Source organism: Pollicipes pollicipes, unplaced genomic scaffold (genome assembly GCF_011947565.3).
Source record: "Pollicipes pollicipes isolate AB1234 unplaced genomic scaffold, Ppol_2.1 Scaffold_2555;HRSCAF=2994_pilon_pilon_pilon, whole genome shotgun sequence".
NCBI lineage: Eukaryota > Metazoa > Arthropoda > Thecostraca > Pollicipedomorpha > Pollicipedidae > Pollicipes > Pollicipes pollicipes.
This window is the reverse complement of record NW_023596136.1, coordinates 43,300,251-43,310,773: the sequence shown is the minus strand read 5'-3', so window position 1 is coordinate 43,310,773 and position 10,523 is coordinate 43,300,251. Positions and strand designations below refer to the sequence as shown.

The 10,523-nt window shown below is 46.8% G+C and overlaps 1 long non-coding RNA gene across 1 annotated transcript; it reads left to right on the top strand.

Moving 5' to 3' along the window:
- Positions 1-6,408: 6,408 nt before the first annotated feature.
- LOC119110455 (uncharacterized) lies at positions 6,409-9,587 on the top strand. Its single transcript, XR_005095493.1, has 2 exons — positions 6,409-6,759; positions 8,668-9,587. It is a non-coding gene; the product is annotated as an uncharacterized LOC119110455 (long non-coding RNA).
- Positions 9,588-10,523: the final 936 nt, after the last annotated feature.

Sequence of the window (10,523 nt, the reverse complement as noted above, 5' to 3'; positions counted from 1 at the left end):
CGTAATGGATCTTAACGGTCAACACACCCTGGAAGACGTTTCCTCGCGTCCTTGAACCACGCCGGATCAGGGGCGTGACCCCGCCGCCTGCGCACCCTTTCGGCGTGTCTGAAGATGCGTGATTTCAGGCAGTAGACGCTTCTGAAAGCCGCCGCTAGCCGGGAGCCGCCGGGATCCGGCTCTGCTCCGACATGTGAGTACATGCGCGCGGCTGCACGCCACCTAACGGATCCTCGTGCTGAGGAGAAGTGATTGGGACCTTATGGCGGTTTTCGTGCTAAAATATCATTAATGGATTGGCAGCTGGATCTCACGCTCCAATATCCAGATGTTTGTCTGAGCTCTATTGTGGAAGCCAGCAACTCTAAGCTACTCTAAGCTCCATTGCAGACATGATTTTAGCTCGGTTGTTAAAACTGTTAACAATTGGTCAGGTTTAAAAACACTTCCAAACTGCAATCGCCTAGCTGGCATATAAGAACTCCATCTACGGCTTAATTCCGGTGTCGGATAAATTAACAATCGTCTGGTAGACTAAGTGCCGTAAATCATATCTCGTCAACGCTGTTGAACATGCTGAAAACGGCGTCAGGTAATGTGTTTATTGACGAAGCAGACACGCCGAACTTGTCTTACCGTTAACTAATCGGAATTTGTGTAGCTTTATCAACCGATCTCCCCGGCTGGGCCGATCAGTCCCATTCCCAATGGATCTGCACTTCCGCAACCATTAAATCGATCCAAACATGAATAAAACCATTCCTCTAATCCTCGCCAAGACTTGCTTTTTTCATCACGTGGACTGATAGGGAAAGGGTCCATGAGAACCCGTGCCCCTGCTGTTTCCAGATTCAGAAAGGCAGAACTTAGCAATAAAAACACCGGTGGATTGGTCTGAGCAAGATCTCACAATTTGCAATATGTTGCATGTTCGTAGGCCAAAAATTAACGCCATCTTGCCAGGACAAGAGTCATTTTTTTCAAATTACACTTTTCAGCTTTATATAACCATATTTACGAAGCCATGCCTAAAGCCTAAAGGCAACACGGGACCCAAACACGGTGTCCCTTGTTGCTCACTTTTTTAGGACAACGGTATGCAGTTTTAGGTGTATTGTTGGTGCATGGCGTTAAAGGGAGCATCCCAACACTTTTTACATCTTTCACGCACCGTTAGACCTTATGGGTCCGACTTCATCGGTGATACCAGTTTTCTCAGAACGCTTCTGAAAAGGTTGAGCATTTGATTGGTAGTAGACGCTTCGATGGAAGCAATCTCATCGGACTCCACTACGGATTTGATAATTCCTAGCAGTTGGGCTTTTTCCAACCTGTGTGTTGTGATATCCTCAGTACAACATTTAGCCAAAATTGTTGTGTGATAAATGGTATAAGTGCTTCAACTTTCCATTTAGAGAAACATATATGCAAATAATAGACAATTTTTCCGCGAATTCAACGGAACGATACCGATATTTCAAAAGGCTTATAACCGAAATGCAGCGTTGCAAACTGTTTTTGGAGTAAAAGCTTTTCAGCCGTGCTTGTCTTGCTCCAAGCACCATGACTTGAAATAAACATCACAACACCATGATTGGACCATCTGGCACCCGTGGCAAGCCTGGCAGCCTCAATCCTGCGATCCTCACTGGCCGGTCTTTGTTGACAACCACGACACCCAGCGAGGTAACGCATTCCGTAGCTTAAACTGGTATGCATTTGGAATATTTAATTTGTGAATATGCTGCTCTGAAATGTCGTAAGTACATGCTGATCGACGGTGAGTACAGACGATCGGATTGTGCTGCCAGTTGGAGTTATTGATGTTTGATTCGATCAGAGCCATGCATTTGTTGAATTTCCATTTACGGTACGCGGTCGCGATGTGTTTTATGCGCTTTATATGGGTATGTTTAAACGAAGCGGAGCGAATGGGAGCACAGACTGTCCGTTGTGTCTGCTCAGGCTGTCTATTTCCATAAGACCATCCATTTCTCAAGCTTTCAGCTCTTCTAACTAGGACACATTCCCTCCCACCATTGCCCGACACAAACTTAGCCCAACTTATGAAGGTTATTCATCCTATCGTTTTCATTACTTCTGATTGTCTCGAAATGGGTCACTGGTTTGTTCTGTTGTTTTTTCAACAAATTTGAATAAGGTGCCCCAAATTATGCAAACTGATCAATATCACCCAATCACTTTTTCACCTCATCTGTCAAAGGCAAAGTTAACGAAGGGTTGGTATAGTCCCATGTGCTCTTTATCTCTTGCCGTCAAAATCCAGCAGGGGCGGCGAAGGTGGCGAAAGGGGGATGGGTCAGACCGAGGGGGATGTCACCCGCATCGTTAAACACCATCGAAAAGTGGCAACATCGAGCTGCGTGAGAAAAGAAGTAGTCTGAACGCAAGGCCTGCATGACGTCATGTACAACATATTTGATGGCATTAGTGGAGCGGAAACTGCTCAGGAGTCAGTTGACTGCTGTGCCGCCCATTATTTTGAATGGTATGTTTTTGGTAGCGTGTGGACGGCGGTTTCCGATTGGACTTGAGTAACTGATCCACAGATTTGGCATGCAAACATTTTTTCTTGATAGGAGATTGAATCTTAGAACGCTTTGGCCTCATCCGAGTTATATGCTTTTGTGAGGGGCGTACATCACTTGGCGTTTACAGCGCATTGCGTATCGTGGTTGCTTGGTGTTTCATGGCCTTGGGCTGCCATGTCCACGGCTTATTCGAGGGATTGCCTGTTCATTTCTTATTTGACGGATGGCAGTACTATACGTGTAAAACATCAAATTACAATTTTCAGTATTAAAAAGCTATATACAAAACACACTAACCATTCAAACTAATGACTGGGTAGCAGTCAGCTGACTAAATAGGCAGTTTCCTCTCTACCCATAACATGAAATATGGTGCATCTGACGTCATGCAAGCATTGCTTCCAAACTTCCTTTTTTCTTACGTAAGCTCGATGTTGCCACTTTTTCAGACCGGAAGGCTTACCTCATTAGAGAGCCTTGGTCAGACCTCTCCTGTGAGCCCATGTGATCCGTGCGCCGCCTTTAAGTTGATGTTATTACTTCTGTAAAATGTGGTTGGGCCGTGGCATACCTGGCCACCAGCTCCCTGTTCCTCCATCAATAAAGCACTAACCAAATTTCGATTTTCCTACACCAAATTTTGGTCTGCTTGTGGATCATTCGTCGGGTGGTCGTCCAAACAACCTAATAGCTTTAAAAAATGCACAGTTAACTCCACTAAGCTACTGCCAGCGCTATGAGTGTCGAAGCGGCGATGCCTTGCCGTGAGTTTTGTTCACCTTGGTGGCTTCAGCAGGAACTTAAAACCACTCACACGCACGCACGTACACACGCACGCACGCACGCACACACGCACACACGCACACACGCACACACGCACACGCACACGCACGCACAGAGAGAGAGAGAGAGAGAGAGAGAGAGAGAGAGGAGAGAGAGAGAGAGAGAGAGAGAAGAGAGAGAGGAGAGAGAGGAGAGAGAGAGAGATGAGAGAGAGAGAGAGAGGAGAGAGAGGAGAAGAGAGGAGAGAGAGAGAGAGAGAGAGAGATAGAGAGAGAGAGAGAGAGAGAGAGAGAGATAGAGAGATAGAGAGAGAGAGAGAGAGAGGAGAGAGAAGATAGAGAGAGAGAGGAGAGAGAAGAGAGAGAGAGCGAGAGAGAGGAGAGAGAGAGAGGGGGGGTGGGGGAGGGGGGGGGGGGGGAGATGGGGGGGGGGGGGGGGGGGGGAGAGAGAGAGAGACACGCGCGCGCGCTCGCGCTCGCTCGCGTGCAATTCAGCTATTCTGAGGTACCTGGGGCAGGTTCCTGTGTCTGGCACGTCACGCGTAATGCCGATGACACCGCCACCTATATGATTACTTAGTTTCGTAAATGCCCACCAGGCCCTATTCGGATCTTGGCGTCGGATCCCGTCTACGATATCTGGGCCATTATGATAATTGTTGTCCACGTGCTGACGTAGATCGGAGAATTGCTGCAGCCAAAATACGAGGTACTAAAACGGTCATTTTTTATGTGGTTTGACAGCTTCACACCCAACGCGTGCCAGTGACCACGCGCGCGCGCACGGTATCTAGGTGCGGGGTTGAAAAGGAAAATCCTACACTTGACAAAGGTATGTCAAATGGGACATGGAGGGGCGTGGTTACAGGCCGTTGACTGACCACATCGGTTCGAGGACGTGGCGCAGTGGCGCTAAAGTCGGCCCCGGAGTCTGTGAGATTGACCATCGGGATAAGACTAGGAGACCTGCTGTCAGCTCAGCACCGGGACTCCCGCAGCATTTCCTTGCGCGTGAACTCGCTGCAGACATAACCAGGGATCAGCGTGGGACCGTGTAACATTTGCGGTTAAATGAAGATGGCAACGCACACCATCTTCCGCGGAGTAGAGCACCGAACGGTCACGCAAAGTGCCGCCTTGAATGCAGTAGTCGCACCGCTTGTTCCGCGTGTTAGTCCCCAGAGGCATTGGTCGAAGAACAGCACAAGCCGTGGAAGTTTTGAAACCAGCCATCATTACCATCATCTATGGCTTGTATGCATCTTTACGTCACACGTCGGCTGTAGATGTATGGACACCATGGGTATGGACACCATTTTTTAAACTGATTAAGGGGAGGCAGATTCGTGTACGTTCTCATCAGGGGACAAGCCCCAAAACTCAGATTTTGTGCCTTATCGTGCCTTTTGTGCCTGGTTATACAGTATATGCGAGACCATCGCAACCATACGCGCAAGCCTCGCCAACTGCATCACCTTGTTAAAAAGTCACCTGTTTTGTAAAGCAGACGGGGTGCATTTGCATCTGTCCCTTGCATAACGAAATAATTGAATTAATGAATAATTCACTGTTATTTGCTTAGGAGATTTACTGTGCATTTATTCATCTATTCACAATAATAGGGTGATCATTACCCGCAACTCATATGGCTATCACAAGCCATTTACGCGTAAGTTCTTGACACACCCAAATACCATCCATAGAATGTATGCCTGTTAGTGAATAGTCATGCTGAGGAATTCATGTGAATTATTTTTTATTTCATTTCACGCATGATTTAAGAACGTGGTATTCAACCTTTCCTCAAACATTCTTCACCGCATTCGCTCCTGTCCAGAATCCCTCTTCCTCCCTCTTTTTCAATAAACACGAATGCGAGCCAGCTATACCTCCGGGGGACACTGTCCCAAGCTGTTGTGCCTCTGAAGGGAAAGCGACCCTCACAAGTTTCACTTCGAACGGGTGAAAGATGAAACATCAGTCGCATCGATGTCATGCGTAATGCGGCTTGATTAACCCAATCACATCAATGCTATGAGCAATGCAGGTTAATTGTAACAGCGTTGCAAGTTGAGCTGGGTCTTCAGTTACCATGCGATTATACTTACGTACGCATACCCGGTGCTCAGTGAACTTACACACGCAGGGACGCAGCCAGTCTTGGTAATTGGGGGTGGGGTGGGGAGGGGGGGGGGCGAGGGGGCAGAAACACGGGATTGCCCAAGCCCTCCCCCTCCCCTGGTAAGGCGCCCAAACAAAAAACAAGTCACTGGATATGGCCCACTTGATTTTGAGGCAGCCCTGTCCTTAAGAACCAGAAGACACCGATTAATCTACCATTAGTCTAAATACACCGATTTATCTAAATACACCTATTAATCTCTAATCTACCGCTAGTACCGAGGTACCGACTACCGTTAGGCTTAGTCGGCTGATGTCGACGATGGAGCCGTACACAACTGTACGGCTTCACATCTTCCCAGCTGAAGGTCTTCCTTGCACGCCATAAATATTGCTAGTGCTGCGGGCCCGTCACCATCAGCGGGGCCGCGCCGTTTGATGGGCCCATGAGAAGCTGATGCCCCTCCCCTCCTCTTCAGCCCGAAAATGCGATCTACCGCCACTACTTCAAGGATAGCCCACGCAATCTAGCTTGATTTTGTTTTATAGCTAAGAGAGTAGCAATAGCCTTATTCCTCCGAGAAAAACCAGGAGAATGGAAATGTAGATGGGTTGGTATTTTGGCAACATGCCTTTCTCGAAACAATAGTAGAAGTCTTGGCAAACAACAAGGCATGTTGCCGAAATGACAACCCATCTATGTCTCCATTCTCCTGGCCTTTCTGCGGGGAATAAGGGTATTACTAATGTCTTATCTATGTGAATAATGCTCCTTGAAAATGCACTGAGCAACTTGATTTTGTTCTAGGCTAGCTTGTTCGTTGTTCAACGCGGAATATTATCAGATGTGGAAATTATTTCGAATGAAAGATCCGTGAGTAGGATTCCACGTTCTGCACGGGATATTGTGATGTCTCCTGCACGCAGACAGCTTCACTAAAATAAACGCACAATTCTGCAGCAGACAATCGGAAAATTCTAGTGGCCTGTCCCGGGAGTTTTTGAACCGCGACTGTGATTGGAAAATCATCGCTTATTAAACCTTAACGTCAACGCTAGCAACCTCTTTTAGCAAATAGTCTGATTCAGTTTTTCTGAGCTCCGTTCAAGCAGTAAAGCGTGAAATTTTCAAGTACATCTAAGTGTTTGTCACCACTACTAAATAAGCCATGCCAGGTTGCGAATGCATGTCACAAAAATGTTGCGACTTTATCGACAACCCACTTTCTTGCAAAACGATCGAGGAAGTTCCCGGAATTGGGAAGGTTTACGGCTGTCGCCTGCGCAAGGCAGGACTTTGCAAGGTAGGATACTTGTACTTTACTTTTACTTTTTGTACTTTTTATGACAGCCTGGTTGGCTTGGAAAAGTCGTAGAACATTTCGTTGGCGGTAATTCAAATGATTTAAGGAGGTCTGAAGCCGTGTTACAGTCCAGATGAGCTTCATTCACTCAATATGACGCTTTTACTAGAAAAGGGCTTATCTTTTAAGGCTAAACACATTCAATGCTCAAGCTACATTGCCCCGAACATTGCCCGTTTCACGAAAGGCTGCTGCGTGACATGACGATAAACACATTGCACAGCTTTTTGAGCCCTGGTGCACGTATACCTGTGATTTGATGTCTTCAATCTAGCCTCACCGCAAACTCTGGGGTGTGATTAGAGACTTGGCAAAGCATGGGAACGTTGGGAAAAGACTAAAAACTCGCTTATATCTGCTCAAGTTTTCATAAATCTGATGTATGGGAGCATTTCATTACATTGGTGTTTTAAGCTCTCGTGTTCTTGAAGGAATCGATAGGCTACTATATCGTTCAGTAAATTATCGTCACGCTACTTGGCTTTGATTGAGTGTTTAATTGGCCGTTTATAGCCACAGCAGCACACTTGTCTGTGAGTCATTGGTGTGATGCTGCCTTACAGTTACACATAATTAGGCCGCGTCTATGACATAGACACATGATACGCGTGTCTAATGCAAGCATAGCGGACATCTGTTCCTCTATGCCATGTGCTGTTTAATCAAATAATGCGTCGAGGAAGAGATAGGACGGGAGTTTCCAAGTAAATGATTTCCTGCTGCCTTTTTGCAGTCAGTGATTTCCCGGCCTCTTACCGGGTATTATCCGATTGCGAGCTAAAATGCGCTTGCAAGCTAATACCGACATGCAACATTTCCAACCTGCGTCACGGAGGTTACCGAGGGGGCCGGTGGTTTTTATGTAATCGTATCGTAATCGTAAGATGTTTGATGTGCATTGACGGAGCATGTCCATACATGCATTGCATGCGAAGGGATCAAGCCCAGAGCCTTTCATATTTTAGATGTTTTAAGCTAGAGGCTTGCAAATATTTAAGCCCCACCTTGCCTGTTCTTTCCTCATGTAAGAGGCTAGTTTGCTAGTAAGTATCTGTATTTGTTGTGTGCAAAAGTTTGCATTTTTGGCACAGGGATTTGCATCCGTAGGATGCTGATGTTTGCGAAATGACTTATCTGTCCCGATAATTAAATATATTTGAGAGCTGCTGCCTTGAGATTCACCCAACCGTGGCAGTGAGGGTTCGGGTCACTTGAAGCGTAAAAGTAAGAACCACTTTTTACCCTTGAATAATGGGGCGTACAACCTAGGGCAGCGGCCGCTCCAAATGTCTGGTGACGTTAGACGGGAGGACAGAACATGTCGGCCATTACGTCACACTAAACCTTGGCCCCAAATTATGCCGCTGATATGAAACTTTACGGATAGATGGTGGGTTCAAAATCACGTAACAAGCTTGGCTCAGCTTGAGCTGTGAGATGAGAAATCTATCCAACCAATAAGTTTGGACTAAAAAGAAGTTTGCGCAATACCAAGTCATTATGTGAAGTAAAACTCCTTTCCTAGCCCTGGTCGTTGTCAACAAGGCACAACATGTCAAAGAAACTGAAACAAGCATGCCCTTTTTGAAGATCGGCATAGTTTACCAATAGCCCATTGTCGAACATATCATTACCCTGTTCATCTTCATTGGTGCTACAGCTCATAACTTCCGTATATTAAATGTGGAATCAGTACACAAGCTCAACTAAGCCAAAATATCTTCCAGAGGCCCTTCCCCACTTCAAATGGAAAGCACATAGTGGCGCCGAGCGGGCGTTTGCGATGCGGGGCGAACGTTGGTGCGTGGAATGGCCATGTGATGTCCATGTGTTGGTTGTGGTCGGCAGGCAAGGGACATCCTGGACGTGTTCCTGTCGTTCGGCACTGGCTGTGAATTCCGTTCCTGGCTGGCCTACACGGCCGGCTCCAATTCGGAGCAGGCATTCACCACGTACAAGTGTTTGAAGGAGTGGTGCAAGAAATTCCTGCCGCGTGCTCGCTGCTGATTGGTCAACGCTGTGATCACCCGCTCTTCGCGTCCGATCCGAGTTCAACGGCGAGAACTGGCTCTTGAAACCCCGGTGTCGGCTTATGGCTCCTCCATCCCGGTTTCTTCATAAGCTTCTGTTCCAAGAAATCATGGCGGTATATAACAGTTCGGGCTCACCACCGCGGACTCCCTCAGTCAAAACGTGGCTTCGTTCAGGTCCAAGATACCCAGCTTCCAGCGATGTGCATCAGCATTTGTTGCGCTGGCTCCTGACTCAGACGCATCACGGAGAAGAAGTATGCTGAGCTTGAGCCGTTGCCTCTCAGAGGAGACGGCCCATGAAGCCCTTGCGCTGGCTGAGTTTGTGAACTGTAGGCTTCTCGTGGTGAGGGGCCGGGTGGATCGTGCGACGGCGCGAGCGTGCATCACTCGTCCAGCGGCATCACCGGTGACCAAGCGGCAGGGTTCGCTATGACCGCCGCCGCGTGAGCGTTATTTCAGCCGTTCCTCACTCTCTGACTCAGCCCGTTATTCTCGCACGATAACCCTCTGACGTGATCTCATCAGATATGCCAGAATCTCCAGACTTTTTAAGCAGCCTTTGAGCCACGCTTGGCATCTGAGTGCGGTATTTGTTTTGATCGCGCGGGAAAATCTTGTGATGCATTACTTTACACGAATGCCCCGTGAACAAGATGAAATTTCAGTCGCGATCCTTTTTTTGCCTGTTTCGACTGCGCTCGTAACTACTATTCAGAAATACACAGACAACCTTAGTTTTCGTCTCTTTTCCAAGCTTGACGGAAGTACAAGAAAACCGAATTTTGAGATATCTTGATTACATAGCATTCTGCTAACGTCACAACATGATATTACAGGCTGCCTGTTTACAAGTGGTATGGCGATCAAGCTGTCTGTCGACGCACGATTATATATATATATATATATATATATATATATATATATATATATATATATATGTATATATAGCCACGTAGAGCGCTAGCCAGTGTGAATGTGGAGCATTGAGCGCATCACAATTACATGCGGCACAATAAAACACGACAACGCGGAGTAGAAGATCGCGCAACACAGCCACGTAAGTTATCAACTGCATTTGCGAGGAGCATTTCTTTCTTTCGTAAGATGGACACTTTTAACCATATCATTCGTCGAGTTACTAGAAGAAAGAAGGAATATTTGCATTAATATTTCGGCTGCAAGTCTTTATCAGAGCGATTATGCGTAGTAAATTCAAAATTTGGGCAGGTAGTAGCCAGACATGTAGTTGAAATATTGATACAGTTTTACCTTCTTTCTCCCGGCTATTCAACGAGGGATAAGGCTAAAAGTATTGTCTTTTGTAACACAACAACTATACCCATTACCCCCCCCCCCCAAAAAAAAAATCCGTCTGTATTTGTGCGTACTATCACCAAATGTATGTGCATTCTGAGAAGCAGAAAGGGCATGGACAATTAAGATACTGCGTCCGTGCAGTGGACCGTTTTATCCTTGAGAGCGATCACAAACGGACAATATGCGATTAAGACTCGCACGCTGGTGACTGTACTTACGGGTAAAGGAGAATACTGTGTTTTGCTATGGCTTTTGGCGCAAACTTACTTTACCTACCTTACCTTATGGTGATCTGGAATTATAAATGGCCACTGGGCCTTTAGGTTCCGGTCTCGTCAGGCTCCCGGTCCGGTA